Raw genomic sequence first — 8,351 nt, forward strand, 5'->3', positions numbered from 1 at the left:
AAACTCGTTCAAAACGTAAATACTCTCATCTAAAACTAGAAATGCTAGTAGCAACAAAGAAAGAGGGTAGAATTGTTTTCAGCACTCTGTCCTCAATATTTCGCATGCATGTACTATATGAGAAGCAGCAACTTGAACTTTAATAAAGGATAAATGAAAAATCTGCTGCTACCAGGGGCTCTAGTTTCTACACTAACTCCGTGCTATTAATTCGAGGAGACGGTTGTTTTCTCATATTGACTCACATGCTAGTCATTTATGAAAATCCGCGCTTTTGGTAGATAATTCCCAATCAGTAACATGAATAGATATTGATACTTTTTAACATTAAAATTCAAGAAGCAATTTTTTAATGAATAATTTCTTCTTTTGTTGCAAATAATTGCAAAATTATCATCATTAATAAATAGGGAACGAATTATTTCACGAGTGTTACACACGTCATATTTTATCATTCTCTAAACCTCAAAATAAATTGTTAATATTGAATCAATGCTTTTTCTTGTTCACATCACAGCACCTCCAAATTAGCCGCGATTGAGGAATGTGGGAGGCCCTACACATCGTTTTATCTAGTCTAATAGATAGTCTTGTCATTGTTGAGAGACTAAACAAAATGCAGGACTACATTTAGAATATAATCGTTATATTTGCACTTTCAATCACTGCCACAATCACTGAAGGTGCAATGCCTATAAAGTGTTTGCAACACGCTCCGAAACGTTTGCCGTAATCATTGCAATGGGTGCGATTTCGCGCAAACAATTTTCGGGGAAGTTGTTGGCTGAATATCATCCAATGGAAACAGCCGCTGAGGTTCTAATGGTGATCAAACGCCTAACCGCACCATTAAATGTGATACCGTTACCACTACGCCATTGGGGACAATTGCGATAGCAGAAAACATTCACACTTTTTCGCCATCTTTATTTGCAGTTGAAGTTAATAATACAGCGAACTTGAATCATATTGGGAGTACTGTATTCCCAACTAATTGCCCCCATGCACACGCCACTGTTGCTTGTGTATATAAGTGTTCACTCACTTACAAGCGAAACCGAAACTCGAGCTCTCAGCGAGACAACTCCAGGCGCCGTGAAACAGATAACGGTTAAGCCACTGACGTTCGTTGGAACATGCATTTCTACTTTCTTGGCCTTTGAGTCACTGCTTTGGTTGCGATGAAGTATTTTGGCAGGTGTCCTATTTCGCTGCAGGATACATGCAAGCCTTAACAGAATAATGTTAATGATATGCATATGATATAAAATGGTTACTATTATTCGGAAATTAATACATGATTTCTCTTCTGTAGAGTGTAAGAATTTTTTCTTCCGATAATGAAATAGTAAAAAAAATATTTAACCAGAAATCAACAAAGTGAATAACAACGTTTGTTTTTATTTACCTTTTGATATATTATCAAAGCAATTACCGACCTTGTTTTTAATACTGCCGATGCTGTGCGTAAATGCAGTCAGTACCCCTCCCCCCAAAATTAAATGTTTACTGTCTCTTTATATACGTATATCTCTGGTTCTAATTGATTATTTATTTGCCACATAGACAGATGAAACTGACATAGGAATTCGAACCCAGAATTTAGTGTGCTAATATATTGAGTTGACGGACATTTAACAATCGTGGCGTCCTTTAACTTTTCCAGGCAGTCATAGCCGAGATATATAAAGCAACGTTTCGATTACAATTTTGTTGGTTAATGTTGGATATTTTTTTTAAGTAACGAAAACGCTTTGTTCATTTCCGAATAGCACCTTTCAGTAAACAAATTGATAGATTGATCGAGTTCGTGTTTTAAGTCCATTTTACATACAGTATGGTTAATCGGGACTAGACGTACAGTTTAAACTGGGATATAAACCATTTTATGTCTCAACTGGTTATCGAACACGGGACTCCTTGATTACAAGGCGACGACGTTTACTACTACGCCAACAGGGAGTCCCAGTAACAAATATATATATATATATATATATATATATATATATATATATATATATATATATATATATATATATATATATATATATATATACTTTTTCGTCTATGAAACACCCGATATTAACACACTTTCAAACAACGTCTTGTACATATGAAGCAAATTAAAATTGATATGTGAGGGCATAGGAGTGCGCACGGTGGTTGCCAGTGGTGCATGAACACCTCAAAATGCGTCCTCAAAAAACTAAGAATGTAGAAAGTACCATTATAACAATGAAAATATTATCTCCTCTGCTGTCTCGAGATTTGAATTTTAATGGTCGGATCTTTCTAAAGTTAAAGACAGAAGAGTGAAACGACTTGCAGCCAAAGCTGGAATCCGCCTAGAAAGATGACCCTTCGTTCGGGATTCACCAGTGATAAGAGGAAATCATTGATTGCTTAACGAGTGTCAAGCAAACTATTTTGACAAAACAATAATAATACAATGCTAACAATACCCACAATAGTTTGCAAAATGATCTACGTAATCAGTGCGATGTTTGTAGTGGTGCAACAGTCTACGTTAGAGAAAACAGGGTTTGAAGTAGAGTCCGATTGATTTGATTTTTTTGACGTCGCATTTCTTCTACTTTTGGCTAAGCACGAAGATGAAGGTGAATGATAATAGGATCGGATGGATGAAGCAGTATTCGAATGAAGGGGTGAACCGGGGAATTTCCCCCCTCTATTTTTTCCATGCTCTGTTCTACATTTATATTTTCATTCCCAACCATGGGAAGAAAATGTCCCCCTCTGAACGTGTACTTTGAATGGAATGACACTATTTGAGTAATAATTTCGAGCTTGCTCTTCAAGATGTTTTTAAGAAAGATAGTCATTGTACCCTAAATATTTTATGGATGCACTTTATTTTATTTTCAGAAAAAAAATAATAGGATCTGTTCTAGAGTGGTCAAGCAGTAGAAACAACAATGATGGAAATTAGCGAAATGTTTGACATTTGTTGGGTGCCATCAAATCAATCTGTGTGGGTAATAATAAATAATTATCTGGTTCTTGTACATTTCTCTTCGAATAGTGAACTCAGTGCAGCTATCGGTTGAAAAGAAATAGAAAGTGCCAAGGAATGCTGAAGAAAGTACCAACTTAGTTATTTGTAGAATTTTGACTTTCCCCTGTTTTATTAGATTTCCTCAAACAGTTTCCATTGCCTCCACAGAGAAGAAGTGCGCGTCAGGAATTGGCTGTGGCAATAAAATCTCTAACGTCCCGTGTTTTAGCGAAGTACAAACTTTTCAACCTCACAACATTTATAGTATTCATCACAAAGTAGGTAAAATAGATCAATATTCTCATTATTATTATTCCATTTACTAGCCATGGCATACAGTTTTTCTTGCATGTCAGTTGAGTTACTGAATTCTAATTAGATTTATTTATGTGTAAATAACGTAAATATCTTCACAAAAATAAGAAAACGTGTGCTCATGTGAAAACGCATACTCATAAACCATAAGTTAAAATTTCATCTTCACACACCTTATGGTTTCTGTGAAAGGGGAGAATTAACTTGTGACAAATAGGCTAACATTGTCCAGATAGTCAACTGAAACACCCCTTTAGGCACTCCCATATGAATTAGTCTGCACGTGCGCATGTGTAGGGGAGGAGAGAGAAAGGAGAGCGTATATTTGAAAAATTCATTAACCAAATGTATAAGTGACATTTCCAGAAGCTGTATATGTATTCCCCGGCATCATGATGCATGAATGAGACTGCGTATCGTATCGTTATCTAAATAACGACGGAGAAAAGGATGCTCGACCGGTAATGACACACTACTAATTGATTAATTGATTTGATTTTACTTAACTTTTCTTCCACTTTTGGCAAATCGCGAAGATGAAGTTGAACTCTAGTTTTATCCCGATATTTTAGTCGAATTAGTCATCACGCACTGTTATTTAAAGGAAACCCTTCTTCCACAACTACATGAGTTTAAATAGAAAATAAAAGCGATAAGAAATGCAGATATCTGCTAGTAAAAGAGCGCGATGTGTGCGCTTTAAAAATGTACGAGAAACTTTTTTTTCCTCCGTGATTAACACAACTCCCAACTTTTTAGTCGCTTGCCGCCATTAGGCTTAGCTTACAAAATGTCACAGGCTCAACTACAGTGATACCCATAAAAACATATGAAGATAAAATATATGGGTTTGAAAGATCGTTTATTGCTTTAAGTGAGGTGAGAGGTTGTATAGAACTTATCCCCTTTATGTTATCGCCGAAGTACGCCGTGCAATTTTATATTCTGCCGTTGTCCTAGGTCTCCTTAGCGATTTTCTTTCAATCCTTAAATTTTGTATTGCATATGGCATAGTTATAAACATAGTGAAGGACAACTTGCCTGCAAACTTAAAATAAGAGAATGCAAATAAAAGTATGCTACTACAAGCAGTGGCGTGCCCAGGAGTTTACAAAATGAGGGGTTACGTATACTTTGTCTTGGCAGTCTGCCCTCATTTTGTCATATTTTCCTACCTTTGACATTTTTCTTTTAGGAATGCTGGGCCAAACGGGGGGTTATAACCGCCACTAATCCCCCACCCCCTTGGGCACGCCACTGACTGCAAGTTTAATTTGTGGAAGCAAACGTTATCTTTCTCCTTCCTTGATTCCTACTCTTCGCCGACCCTTCTCCAGACTTCCAGGAGCCATGCACTGACACAGCTTGCAGAAGCATTCTTCCCAAACTTGTTTCTGTCCGACTCAAATGCTAAGGGGAATAAGGCATTGGATCGCATCGTTTCTCAACCTATGGGGCGCGACTCACAGCTGGGACCCGAGGGGGTGTTTGGTGGGTGGCGAAGTCGGACTTGAGAATTTATTTACTGTCTTACAAAACTATCGTTTAAAATACTAATATATATTATTTCAATATTTTAATCCGTGTTGTACGTAGTGTAAGCTATACATTTCGGTTCATCGTAACCTAACCTCTGGAATTCAAGGCGCCTTGCTGTTGGACGCGCTCTTCTTTTCTCAGTTTATTGTTTCCTGCCCTTGCGCACAGTTTCATGATGGAAATGGACAATTCCGTCTTTCATACAATACTGGTAAAATACCTTTAACCCAAATAACGTAGTTCAGAACACCACATTATTTGTTTATTTACCTAGTACCTACAGTACTGTGCGCCCATTTTACACCGATTACAAAAACGAAAACAAAGGAAGTTTGGCACAAAATATTTACACGTAGTTTGTTATTTTACAAACACAGACGAAGCATAAGGTGAGGTCAGGGCTCGAAATGGACCGTAGCCGACCGGAACGGCTTCCGGTTCGTGATTATCTGGAAGCGTTCAGTTCCGTCTCGTCAGTTCAGTTTCTTAGATATTTAGACATGGCTACACTTTAAGCATCGAAAACAATTGATTCACTTTGAAGGACGATAGTTTCGGAGTTAAGGATAACCATGTTCCAAAGCATTTTCTTCTTTGGTGAATAATATGAATAGCCGGTTTGAAGACTCAGGTATATTTTCGCATACAGTCTCATAAAATGCACATACGTGGTATTTAAATAATTGTGAAGGTGTGTGAGATGTCAGGCGAAAGGATGTGTGCGTCAGTAGTTAAAAATCTTCGCACCTACAAAGAAACTCCACAACACATTGCCACGTCACTCAAAGTTTATGTGAATTATATCAAAATTGTTCCAATGTCTACAGCTGAATGTGAACGCTGGTTCAGAGATGATATCTTTTCTTGGATCATAGAATAAGCTACATCGCTGTAAGTCAATTTCGATAATGTCCCCTTTTTTTATCATATATGAGCTCCAAATACGATTTAAAACCTTCGTTTTAAAAGTTATTCAAAGACAACAATGGTTATCGGGGATTATTTTAATGGAGGGTTTCCCGACTTTTCTGCTTTCATTTGTTTATTTTATAAAAATATCGGGGCTGTAGCCCATTTAGCCCCCCTCCTTGCGCGTACGCCAGTGGCCTGAAGTGACTACACCAAACAACGGAAAAGCTTAGTCCGGCTGCAGCAGATCGGACCTTATCAAACTATCTCTCAAACACGAACTCGTTAAGCCTCTTGCAACGGTTATTCGATTCGGACAAGACGGCGCCACGGAATCACGATGCGTAGCTTACAGTGTTCTCTGTTCCACCCTTCTCTCTCCCTCTTCTATCTGTCCTTATATTTTTTCCCCATGTGTTATATTATAGGATTAATAAATAGATGTGTAATTCCCATACATTTACAGCGTAATTGCCCTTACAATTTTGAGAAATCTTTACGTGATTCTGGGATTAGTCTTTCTGATTAGCCAAATTGGTTTCAAATTCCCTTTATTTTCAAATGTCGGATTCAAATCACGGTTCAATGTGTCTCGCCAGGAATCGTACCTGGTACTCATTTTTTACAAGGCGTCGCGTCCTTCCCGACTGGAATTAAGTTATACTGTAATAATACATAACAACCTTTTTAACAGACCCTCTATTCGTATCTCTGTCTAGTTGAAAGGATTTTGTAACGTAAAGGTAACTTCCCCGTGCATACTGCATCTCAGCCATTTTGGAGGTGTTGTGATCAGCACCAGCGCCGCCTTTAACCTGTAGGTTTGCCTCCAGGTAGACACTGATTTGAAGCTGGATAGCCCCCAGAGCCGCTTAATTCGGTGACGAGGCCGGAAAATAATCCTACTTTAGATCCCCCACACCGGGAATAAAACTCTTGTATCCCGTGTGGCAGTCAGACGCCAAACGGATTAGAGCCACTAATCGGGGTTAACTGGGACTTGATATAGAGTTGAAAATGGGTCCGAATCACTGTACCATAGACATTCAGGGCTCAGCATAAATCGTTTAACTTGGATACGATTTCAGATATCATGGACGGAATCATTAGTGACTGGGATGGATGTCACTTCAGTTTACCTTTCTACGTATTTCTTTAGGCCATGTTTGAGGCAACAGCCAACTGGTTCCATCAGCACTATGAGGTAGAGGTAAGGGACTCGAAAAAGCCTCTGACCAGTGGCGTCGATTAGGGGTGTAGTTGCCCCCACCCACTTTTTCCAACTTTTGTCCCCGCACTATGCTAAATCTTATGTACCAAGGGAAAGTAAATTGTACTTGCCCCCACCCCCACTTTTTACACCTTGTCCCCTAATTTTGGAACCCAATCGCCGCCACTGCCTCTGGCAGTCGCTTCGGTTGGTTGAGTGGTCGACTCGCGATTTCGAAATTGTAATTTAAATTGATTGATTGATTGATTGATTGATTTAGTTTATTTTACTTCGCGTTTTGTGCCTCTTGGCTAATTTGCGAAGATGGGGATGAGTGATGAAATGATGAAATTGATTAATGGACATTCCCAAACAACCAAACCCGAATGAGATTCGAACCCGGGACCCTTGGCGTCACAGCGCGATGTGCTAACCACTCGTCCACAGGGTCGGGCGAAATTGTAGTTTAAAGGTTCGAGTCTTGATCAGGACATGTTGGTTCATTTGTGAGTGAACTTCATATAAAAATCATGCATCATTATCGATACAATTTCTTTTTAATAGGTAGAAAATAAAAAAAAATAATTAGAAAATAATATTAAATATATAACACAACATTAATAGGGTGAAACCGTTAATTGAATTTGATATTCAAAAGTACGTAATAACCTACTCCTGCTGACGTCACACTTCAAATCGCCGAAACAAGTATAATGGACCCACCTGTATATTACTACCTAACGACGCGCTGGATTGAAAACAAAAGAACAGCGAGGGATCCACAACAACACGGCAACCGAAAAGGGAGTCCAAGTATAGATTGTATTTGCGTTTTTCTATTTTGGCGACACGTGAAAGTACGGAGGATTGAACGGACATTCACAAATATCCATACCCAGGCCGGGATTCAAGCCCGGGTCCCCTGCCGTCGTAGCGCGATGTTCTAACCACTCCGCCACGGGGGAGGTGGGGCTGCAACAAAATGAATATTACACGAAAGAAGTTTCAAATGTAAGTTGCAACGGCATATTATATAGGAAATATTTTGTAAAGTTTGAAGAATGTACAAAGTATGTTTCTAGTAAGCTAGGAAGAATAAAGGAATATGTGATATATTTTATTGTACACGAGTTACAACTGTCTGTCAGAACAAATACACTCGTATTTTACAATGACATTCTGACGGGCAGAGATTCCAAAGAAAAATGTCACTGGATCAACACAGAGACGCAGAGGACACATTGCTGCAATGTTACTAACTCATAACGTCACTCGAAGTTTCATAATCTTGTATATGAAAGGCTGAGAAGAGGTTGGTCTCAACCTTGCCTGCGCCGGCCCCGTGGCGGAGTGGTTAGCACA

This window comes from Lepisma saccharinum, chromosome 9 (genome assembly GCF_977018435.1).
Source record: "Lepisma saccharinum chromosome 9, izLepSacc3.1, whole genome shotgun sequence".
NCBI classification, from domain to species: domain Eukaryota; kingdom Metazoa; phylum Arthropoda; class Insecta; order Zygentoma; family Lepismatidae; genus Lepisma; species Lepisma saccharinum.